Here is an 11,921-nt window from a genome sequence, read left to right on the forward strand (position 1 = left end):
TAAATATCATGGGAAAAGGGGACATTTATCAAGAAAATTTTGCTGACATCATTGATCTATGTATCAGAAGTTCGAGAGGCAGCACAAGGATAAAACCAGCATATGATCGGTTTGTCAGAGATAACAAAGCACCAACAGAAGGAGTAACACGTGTAGAACTTGGCAATTTATTAGAAAACTTTAAAACTGATATTCTGGGGACGTTAACTACACAACTTGATATTGTGCAGGCTAAACAGAAGCAGATTGAGGCAGAACAGAATTTGGCGATCTTCTGCCCCCGATGTAGAAAGAAGCATAGCCACAAGGAATGTCCGCTGGATACAGTTCAAACATGTGCCATCTATACAAAAGATCACCTGACCGAAAATTGCCCCTCACTTCCTGGATTGAAAGCAGTATATAAGGAAGCAGAAGAAGAACCAGAATCAGCATACTTTGTTAACTAGCGTCGCCAATGGAAACCAAGGCAATCAGGTATGTTTTCTGACCCGACCTCTTCTTTTCAGCCTCCACAATATAGTATGTGGCAAAATCAATCTCAACCCCCATTTCCGAACTGGTTATCACAACCATTTCCTTCCCCAAATCCATGGATGAATCAGCTAAGCCAATTTGGTTGGCCAAATTTTCCTTATACTCCACCATATTGGCAAAATAACTCATACCCTCCGCAATGGACCCCCCCTACTTCACAAAGTTCACCCTGGCAGACAAATTGGCCAAGATCGACATATCAGCCAACAAGAACTATTCCACTCCCTCAACAGACTCTGCCAGCTTTGCAACAAAATCCCCAGTCTAATCTGAGACCGCAACTCCCAGCCCAACCTAATCCTAATCCCAATAATAGGCCAGTCCAGTCTCTCCAAATCATAGAATCAACATAAATCGAACCTGAACTGAGGGAGTGCAATGATCTTCAGTTAAGATCTGGACGAATAATAGAAACAGAGGGAGATAAAACAATGCACATTGAAGATCAGTTACCAATAGAACAACCGTTACAACAAGAGAGCGTAAATAAGGAGCAGACTCCTCATCAAATAAATGAACCCGCTCCTCCCTTCCCAGAACGATTAGTCTTACCACGACCTGTACAGCAACCAGACTTCGACATTCTGGGGGAGTTACAAAATCTGTACATAAGAATTCCATTCCTCCAAGCCATTCAAGATATCCCTATTACGCAAAAACTATAAAAGAATTGTGCATAAAGAAATCAAGGAGGAATCCAACCACTAACCCAAGAGTCCAAGTAGTCGGTACTTTATCTGACTTGTTATCAGGAATACCCATTAAATATGAAGATCCGGGAAACCTAATAGTAAATGTTCAAATCTATGGACAGACTCTGACTAATGCTTTAGTTGATTTAAGAGCTGCAATTAATATTTTGACGACTTCTACGCGCCAAAAGCTTGGGATTACATCGATAGAACCCACTTCTACTTTGTTAGAATTGGTTGACCGATCTGTAGTACGACCAGAAGGAACTCTATACGATGTCATGGTCTCTGTAGATTCTTGGGAATATCCGACTGACTTCCTGGTAATTAATCCAAAAACCCGACTGGATGGACACCCTCTAATTTTAGGTAGACCCTCGCTGGCCACTGCCGATGCATACATTGGTTTTCGGCAGGGGAATATGACAATAACCAGAGGACCAAATATCAAAAATCTAGTCCTATATCCTCCAGCACAGCCAAGTCTTACAGCAATAAAAACCAACCAACACCCGGTATCATACCTTACTGACAATATCAGATCACCATTGACTATACAGAAGGCTCTAGACTTTAAAGATATAACAGAAGATGATGCCATCAATAACTTCGTTAGTCAAATGGAATTTAGACCTCATGCACAGTGTTTTATGATAGAAGCTGCATTCGAGAATGAACTGGAAGAAGACCCCTTAAAAGATACACATGACCAAACAATACCTGTGACTTCTGTTGCTAATAGTAAAGTAGTGGAAATTGAACCGGGAAAAACACTAAACATTAATGCCAACCTTACACCAGAACAAGAAATCAAACTCATCCATTTGTTACGAAAATATCAAGAAGCATTTGCATGGGACTATCCTGATATGAAAGGGATTGATCCCCAATTGTGCATCCACCATATTTACATAGAAAAAGATGCAAGACCTGTCCGTCAACCGCAAAGAAGACTCAACCCCCATCTAAAAGATGTTGTGAAAGCAGAACTTCAGAAGCTTTTAGATGTTAATTTTATTTATCCTATTTCTGATAGTAAGTGGGTCTCTCCACTTGTGGTTGTGCCCAAGAAGAATGGGAAATGGAGGATTTGTGTGGATTATAGGGAGCTGAACAAAGCCACACAAAAAGACCATTTTCCCCTCCCATTCATAGACCAAGTACTGGACACGTTAGCAGGAAAGAAATTCTTTTCTTTCCTAGATGGCTTCAGTGGATACAATCAGATTCAGATTGCCCCTGAAGACCAGGACAAAACTACCTTTACTTGTCCTTGGGGAACGTACGCTTATAGAGTTCTACCCTTTGGCCTATGTAATGCCCTTGCCACATTCCAAAGGGCCATTCTTACCATCTTTGCAGACTTAATAAATGATGGGCTTGAAGTCTATATGGATGACTTTACACCGTATGAAGATGATTTTGATCCAGCTCTAGACACTCTAGAAAAAGTCCTACAGCGCTGCATTGCTACCAGGCTTTGCTTAAGCCATGAAAAGTGTTATATGATGATGACAGAAGGGCTTATTCTAGGGCACTACGTCTCAGCAGCCGGCATTCAGGTAGATCCGACTAAAATTCAAATTCTTTTGCTTATTCCCACCCCCACTACTCAGACGGAGGTACGCAACTTTCTTGGATTTTCTGGGTATTACAGACGATTTATAGAACATTATTCACACATTGTTACACCTTTATATGCACTAACAGGTAATGTTGATTTCATGTGGACAGAAAAATGTGACCGCGCTTTCCAGGATTTAAAGAAACTCGTATCAACAGCTCCAGTCCTTCGAGGACCAAACTGGAATTTACCATTTCAAATTTCATCTGATGCCTCAGAAACAGCAATCGGTGCAGTCCTTGGACAGGAGGAGGATAAAAAACCTTATTCTATTTATTACATCAGCAAAAATTTAACCCCTGCTGAATTAAATTACACTATCACCGAAAAAGAATTCCTTGATGTAATACATGCTGTTAATAAATTTAGACATTATATCACAGGCTATCCCGTTGTTTTATATACAGATCATTCTGCTATTAAATATTCAGCAAATAAGCCTGTTACAAATGCTAGAGTAACAAGATGGTTGATCTTATTGCAGGAATTTGATATCACAATCAAAGATAGACCCAGCAAGGAGAACCCTGTAGCTGATTTTCTCTCACGGATACCAAAACCAATTGAAACAGCAGCAGTAGAAGACCAATTTCCAGACGAACACCTGTTTGTTGTTGCTGCCCAAACACCCTGGTATGCTGATGTTTCCAATTACCTTGTAGCAGGTAAACTACCAAAGCACTTAACCCCTAATGAACGTAAGCAGATTGTTCAGAAGAGCACTCGATTTTCGTGGATTGGGGGCTATCTGTTCCACATAGGGGCAGACATGCAAATCAGGAGATGTATTCGAGAAGATGAAATTTTTGACATCTTAAAAGCCTGTCATGACGGACCTTGTGGGGGACACTTTGCAGAAAAAAGAACAGTACATAAAGTGCTGCAGACAGGATACTACTGGCCTACAATTTTTAAAGATGCGAAGAAATTCGTTCAAGCCTGTGACAGTTGCCAGCGAGCAGGTCGACTTGGTCAAGCCGACGAGATGCCTCTGAGGCCACAATTGGTTATTGAACCATTTGAACGGTGGACTCTTGACTTCGTTGGACCCATCAACCCATCATCAAATCAGAGAACATATATCTTGGTAGCCACATAATATGTTACTAAATGGGTTGAAGCGAAGCGTTACCTAGAGCTACAGAAGATTCGGTAGTTCAGTTCCTATTCCATTTGTTTGTACGATATGGCCTTCCGAGAGAAATAATTACAGATGGAGGACCACAATTCGCCGGAAACAAATTAGCTGCAACACTTAACAACTATCACGTCTAGCACAAAATTACTACCCCATATCACCCGCAGGCGAATGGGCAAGTAGAGAGCAGCAATAAGGTAATAGAATCAATTTTAACAAAAACCATTGCTTCAGATAGGCGTGATTGGGCTGCCCGACTACCTGAAGCACTCTGGGCCTATAGAACCACCTGGAGAAGTCCCACTGGTTATTCACCCTATCAATTAGTGTTTGGGAAACAACCTATTTTCCCCATAGAATTCGAAATCCAAACCCTACGAACTGCACAGGAAGTTGGCCTAGATTTAAGTGAGGCACAAATCAATCGACTACAACAGATTAATGAATTGGACGAAATAAGGCTCTCCGCATTACAGAATACAACACTTATTCAACAGCAGCGAGCTAAATGGCATGATGCACTTATCAAGAACAAAGTCTTTCACGAAGGGGACTGGGCTCTGTTATATGACTCTCGGTTTCAGGATTTCCTAGGGAAACTGCAGACTCGATGGCTGGGGCCATATGAAATTCAGAAAGTACATGATAATGGGACCCTTACTCTTATTACAATCGATGGTTCTGGATATACATTCAAGGTAAATGGCCATCGAGTTCATCTCTATCGTAGGCCACTCACTCGGGAATCCTTCTGTGATCAGCTACGTCAAGATACTGACATGAAAATTTTAGGAGAGGAAGTAAAATCTTCCTCACCTACAATTTAGTGAGGAACTCATTCTTTTGACCTGTACATAAGTTCTTGTATATACGTTTTTTAATATTTCTTTGATCTCTCTTTCTTAAGAGTGTTTTTTTACAGTTAGTCTGTTTTTGCTGTTCCTTTTCCGGAAGGAACAGCAGTGGTTTGTTTTTGTGTTCTTGCTGTTCTTTTTTTCCAAAAAGAGCAGCAGATGTGAATTTTTGCTGTTCCTTTTCAAAAGGAACAACTTTTTTGAATTTTTGCTGTTCCTTTTCAAAAGGAACAACATTTTTGAATTTTTGCTGTTCCTTTTCAAAAGGAACAGCTTTTTTGAATTTTTGCTGTTCCTTTTCAAAAGGAACAACATTTTTGAATTTTTGCTGTTCCTTTTCAAAAGGAACAGCATTTTTGGATTTTTGCTGTTCCTTTTCAAAAGGAACAGCAGTTGCTTGTTTTCGTGTTTTTTGCATTTTTGTGTTTTGTTTTTCCTTTTTCAAAAGGAACAGCACTTCGTGTTTTTGCTGTTCCTTTTTCAAAAGGAACAGCACTTCGTGTTTTTGCTGTTCCTTTTTCAAAAGGAACAGAACTTCGTGTTTTTGCTGTTCCTTTTTCAAAAGGAACAGCACTTGGTGTTTTTGCTGTTCCTTTTTCAAAAGGAACAGCACTTCGTGTTTTTGCTGTTCCTTTTTCAAAAGGAACAGCACTTCGTGTTTTTGCTGTTCCTTTTTCAAAAGGAACAGCACTTCGTGTTTTTGCTGTTCCTTTTTCAAAAGGAACAACACTTCGTGTTTTTACTGTTCCTTTTTCAAAAGGAACAACACTTCGTGTTTTTGCTATTCCTTTTTCAAAAGGAACATCACTTCGTGTTTTTGCTGTTCCTTTTTCAAAAGGAATAGCACTTCGTGTTTTCGCTGTTCCTTTTTCAAAAGGAACAACACTTCGTGTTTTCGCTGTTCCTTTTTCAAAAGGAACAACACTTCGTGTTTTCGCTGTTCCGTTTTCAAAAGGAACAACACTTTGTGTTCTTGCTGTTCCTTTTTCAAAAGGAACAACATTTTGGGTTTGCTGTTTTGAGTTTTTGCTGTTCCTTTTTAAAGGAACATCGTTTTGAGTTTTTGTTGTTCCTTTTTAAAGGAACAACGTTTTGAGTTTTGCTGTTCCTTTTCAAAGGAACAGCAGTGTGGTTTTTGCTGTTCCTTTTCAAAAAGGGACAACATTTGCGAGTTTTTGCTGTTCCTTTCCAAAAGGAACAGCAGTTGACAATTTTTTTAGATAGCGCTCATGATCTTAGGAGAACGACATCCCAACTATTTGCTTGCATGGATCCTTCTCTTTCAAAAGGAACACCATAGTCATATCTTCGTCTCAGTCATGATTCATACTGAGGATGCTTTCTCACCCATCATCTTTCCAGTCTCTAAGATTCAGCTATACACTCATGCAATGAACATGAATTACAACACACCGAAGTCAGGATATCATAAAATCGCTATCTTTAAAGAGCCTAGTATTGATAAGAGGACAAGAGGGGGGACATATTTACTTCTCATCCTCGTTGTCATTGACCTATTCCCATTGCCCTGGTTGGTTATCTTTATCATGGCGATTTCCTTTAAAGAAATTTTTTCTGATTATTACATAAGAACAAGAACAGAGGATTTATATTTTCCTGTTGGGATGATAAGACTTCTTCTGCCATTCCCACTCTTAAGGAGTGTTGAACCACCCTTATGTGTAAATATATAAGAAAAAGTACCGGAAAAACAAAAGAAAAAAAGAAAAAATGATGATGAATGTGATTTATTGTCAAATGCAAGATAGGGGGTCTCAGCAAGAGCCAGCCTACCATGATCATCAGGTTGGAAGCGAAGTGGCATTCCCAGCATGGCCACCATACCAGGGATATGGTCCAAAGGTATATTAACTAAGCAGACCTTGGAACAGGGGGTCTCATCACGAGCCGACCTGCCCATGTTTCGCTCCTTCCTGGTGAATGGCATTATGGTTACCTGGTTACCAAGCCAGCATAGTGGTTTGTATTTTGACAAAATGTTTTTATACACATACATGATCATGGTTCCGGGGGCGAAAATAAACATCTCTGCCAAGGTTATGGACACTTGTTGGCAGCAGATCTCTGTTAATGGTATCGAAGTCATAAATGGTTACACCAACAGGGATAATATTAATACCTCTTTATTTCTTCTATCTTATGAATAATTCATATTTTATTCCCTGATTAACATATCGCATGAATACTCATTACTACCAATCATGGCAAAGGAACTGACAATGACCCCTCGGGACTTCGTACGAGTGACAGACGTCCCATCCCCCGGCCTCGCATCATATTACGAAAGCTCTTATGTAAAACGCGATCCACCTTTTTGTCCCGATTTCGGTATTTAGTTGTCTATCTAAAACATGGCGTAATTTTATATGCTGTTCTTAATGACTGGTAACACGATGGCTGCTGCTCCTCTATTTGACGGCTGGGGCAGCCTATCACATCGTGGGGGGGGAAGGTAATCTCATTACATCACGGGGTACGTGTCACCACACCATTCGGGGTAGATAGTGTACGAAGGAATGGCATGGTTTAACGGTATGATAGTTCTATTTTACGCAAAGTTTCCTTCCGTAATCCATTTTTGCTGCATGCTCTGTTTTTTCGCGACGATCATCTTCTCTACATCCCAAAACAGCTCAGACAGTTGCTGTTCCATTAAAATTTTTAGTAGAACCATGGGAGGTAAGGCAGTCCGAAGCGAGCCCCATGAATTGACAGCTTCTGCTGCTGCTCGGGAGATCCTGGAAAAGGCTGGATGGCTGAATTATTTCAATCGCTTACAAGAACCAAACGAGACAGTGGCGTTGGAATTTCTGCAAAACTTGCAGGAAGACTACTCCACAGTAAGAGAAAGACGGATACTGGTCACTGACGATGTAATTGCAGAAGTTTCAGGCCTACCAGCCACCGAACCTGTATGGACACTGAAGAAAGAAAGACTGCAGAAGATTATAGAGATTTTTCAGGATGAAGGCCAAAGCCTGACAGTGAAAGGGAAAGGAGTTCTGCCAGCTACGTTAGGAGAACCTTGGACCAAACTAGCAAAGATAGTATAGAGCTACATTACTTGCGAAGGAAGGAAGGACGTGGTAAGACCTCGCCATCTTAAACTGTTAGCTGTTTTAAAAGAAAAATGTTCTGTAAATATGCCTGCACTTTTAAATTCGCTATTGCATGACGTGGCCCGAAGCCTGAAAATGGCCCAGCACGAAGATGCAGTTGTTAGCCACCATGGACTGATTCGATTGATAGTGAGCCATAGTCTCACTCAACAGCAGAGCAGCTGGGAGGAGCTCATTGCAGTGATTAAGGGAGGATTGGTTGCACCACCTCCAAAACCTGAAACCTCCTCCAGCACGCCAGAACAATCAGAGAAACGTAGAGAAGTGGCAGCTAGAAAACGTGTCGCTTCGAAACGAAAGCATTCTTCAGATACACCGGAGTGACCAGAAAAACGCAGAGAAGTGATAGCAGAGAAACTTGTTGCCTATACACCTGAACAGCCAGAAAAACCAAGGAAATCAGTTCGCCTAGCTCGAATACGGGGGAGGCTGGAAAAGATTCGGAACACCAGCCAACCAATTGAGATCACAGACGAACCTCCAGAACCAGAAGAAATACCTTCTGATGAAAATGCTGGACAATCTAAGGATAAGGCTGAATAAGCCGGAGGAGGAGGAAAGGAAGGAGAAATGCACTCTGAAGCTGAACACCCCAAGGCAGTCACTGAGCAAGACAATCGGGAGGGGGAAGTAAGACAGCCAGAAAGCAGTCCGCTGCGAGACCCTGTGGGCGAAGAAGAATTGGCCGCAATCCTGGCCAGCTTGGGGGAATATGGCCAACCCTCCAGCCCAGCAGGCCCTCCTGATGGACCGCCAGAGGAAGAGATACCCAAGAATTCACATGCAGAGAACCAAGGAGAAGAAAATCCACCCGTTCATGAGGAAGAAATAAGGGATACTAGCCGGGAACAATCTGTTCCCAAAGCACCAGAAGAAATGCTGGACATAGGGGTAGATTTAAGGGCCAGGTCCAAACCCTCTGCCGAGACAAGGGAAATCAGGAAATTGAAGACTAAACAGCAGAGGCTACTAAGCACTATAGCCCGACTCCAACAGAAAATTCACATTCTGAAAGTGAGTCTGAGGATACAAAGGACCACACAGAAGAGGAAGAGGACCGCTACAGCAGAATCCTGTCGAACAAGAAGCCGAGGGACTTACACTCGCACTGTTGGTCGAAACCCGATTAGAAGACCTGCAGCTGTTCCAAATGACGCTGAGGAACAAACTGCTGTTCCAATGGCCACTGAGGGACAGACTGCTGTTCCAATTGATAATGAGGAAAAAACTGTTGTTCCAATTGCTACTGAAGAACAGACTGTCGTTCCATTAGCAGAGGAACCACAACAACCTTTTGTTCATGTAAAGAAAGAAAAGGAGAACAAGGAAATCCATACAGAGGCACCGCCCTCAGGGGTGATCCGGGTTCGGATCTCTAAGTAGCATAACAAAAAGGTTCAGGTAAAACTCCCGGCCTCTACGGCCTTATGGAAAAAGGATCCAAAAACAAGGACCTTGCATAAAATGATGAAGGAAGCTCAACAGGAAACTGAAATATTGAAGGAACAAACAGTCCCCTGGGAGAGATATGAAGAGTTGCAGCAGCAACTTCAGAATATTAGTCAGTCCGAGAGCCAAACCTTCGAAGGCTGGCAAAAAGAGCAGGAAAAGGTTGCAAAGGTAACTCGTCGATTAGATATTGTTGTTAGACAGATGGACACTGTGTGTTCCTTGTATAATGACATTCTAGCCTGTAGGGCCCCTGTTAAAAACTATGCTTTATTTTTGCTTGAACGATATTTACGATTAAAGATAAAAGCTGTCAGGGCAGGTGCCCCTAGACAAATCAATACCCTTAATGATTTCATAGATTGTTGCAAGCATTATGGAAGTAAGGTCCAAAGATTATTATGTGAATTTTACTTGCATAACCTCGTGCTAGACCAGGAAACTGATTTAAATCCTGGCCCTTTTGTTGGGGACATACAATTGCAAGCCTTTGTTTCCTTCGGGGTTAATAAGCTAAAATGGCTCAGGGCTAATACCACTTTCCAGAGACAGGAAAATAGCCTAGATTTGTGGGTGAGGGCCAAGCCTAGAGACCCAGTACGGTTATGGAGAGCACATAGGAACCTTATGAGAACCTCGGGTGTTATGGAGACATTAGGACCCATGCATGAGGATTTAATCAGGAAAAATTTGGAATATTTTCTGACTATTAAAGACCTTGCTACCGATGCTGCAAAATTCCGATATCAGATTTCGAACCCAAACATCCAGCTCAGGGAACCATTCAGATATGAAAATTTTGAGCTGGCAGCCAGCCGTTCGAACCTTTATGGCGAGTGAATCTTGCAAGCAGGGCCATCCTGGTTAGGGTATCGATTTCGTAGTCCAATCATTTGGCACCCTGCACCTGGATACCAGTCCTTGTATGAAATGCCTGAAGGTCAAACAAATCAGTTTTTTGATGATTTGGTTGCTCATCACGGTTGTAGGTCTCCACACGAGATTCCCTCTCCAGCCTACTCTCTTACTGCTCTGCATATCAACTATAATGTTTTCATGAGGGCATGAAATAGGGTAAGTAGGGGGGTGTGTAGAGCTCTGGAAAGGTATGTTTTTGACCAACAATTTAGTGACTTTTTGGTAGCAATTGTAACCCTTTCGGCATAATGAATTTAAAGAGATAAAGCATTTTTAGTAGAATATGTGAGAATTAGTATGAAAAGCTTAATCACTAATAATTGCTATTTTTCTATGCAGGAAAGGGTGGAAACGAAGGATTACTGTTTAAGAGGAAAAGACAAAGGAAGAGTAACTGCTGTCCCTTTGGAAGGAAACCGGATGCGAACAAGATCAAGCAGATCGAAGCAGAACGATCCGGGAAAGAAAGAAAAATTATCGATTTGGCGAAGCAGGGAAAGGAAAATCAAGGAGTAACGGCTTGGCGAATCCCTCGGGATCTTTGATCCTGAGGGATCGTTGTCTTGCTTATTTTTGCTATCTAGATACCTCTTCCAATTCTCTTATAAAAAGGGGCAGCAGTGTTAAGCTCGGGGACCTTTTTCATATATGTAAATTTAAGTCTCAGTTTGAACTTTGATCATCGAGTCTCGTTAAGACTTGTTTTGCTGTACCTTTGTTGATGCATTAATACGAAAGACTTGGTGCTTTATTTCATCTCTGCGACTGGAGTAATCTAAGGCAGTGTATCCTTGGAAGCTAAGGGCCCGGCTCCGAAGGACACTTGCTTTTGTATCATTATAATTTGGTTTCTGTGTGGATTGTCTGTATAATTTGGTAATCTGACGTGCTTGTCATATGCTGTTCCATGCTCTGTTATGACTACTTCATTAATGGTTTCATTCAGGAGATTTATGTAAGTAACTCTGTATCGTGTAAATGAATCTCTTCAGAGTTGATTGCATGTTCACTATTTAAGCCAATTGTTTCTGTTACAGAGCTTTCATATTAAATATTGCTATTGGATTCATTTGAACTCTTATTCGTGGGAACCCGAAAGTAATATTATTCCATTTGGAAGCAGAAGTCATGTTCTTTGGAAACATCAGATTGCTATAATAAGTGTGTTGTGTAGATAAGATAAATGCTGTTCCATAATTCATTTGTGAATATCTCCTCATAAAGTAAGGTTCATTGGAATTGCTTTTGATGATTGTTGTTTGATTGTGGAATGAGAGTTCAGTTCTAACTCGCGAGATCTAGTTGTTGTTCCATTTATTTCCGTTCCATTTACTGCTGTTCCATTTCAGATTTGCTGTTCCATTTTCCGTTTGCTGTTCCATTTCACTTTCTGCTGTTCCATTTTCCTGCATTTACTGTTTTGGTGTGAGAGGAGGTCGAAAGCTGTAGTGAGTCAGCAAGTCGCTGCTTAGCTCCCAGATCTTTGGTCCATACTCTATTTTTCCTTCCATCAGTTTCTAGAGGGATGGGTTATTGCTTCCGCACCCTTGACTGATAAATTGCCTGGTG

The sequence above is a fragment of the Pinus tabuliformis genome, chromosome Q (genome assembly GCF_031772625.1).
Source record: "Pinus tabuliformis cultivar Carrire ecotype Pingquan chromosome Q, CPIR1, whole genome shotgun sequence".
In the NCBI taxonomy this organism is placed as follows: domain Eukaryota; kingdom Viridiplantae; phylum Streptophyta; class Pinopsida; order Pinales; family Pinaceae; genus Pinus; species Pinus tabuliformis.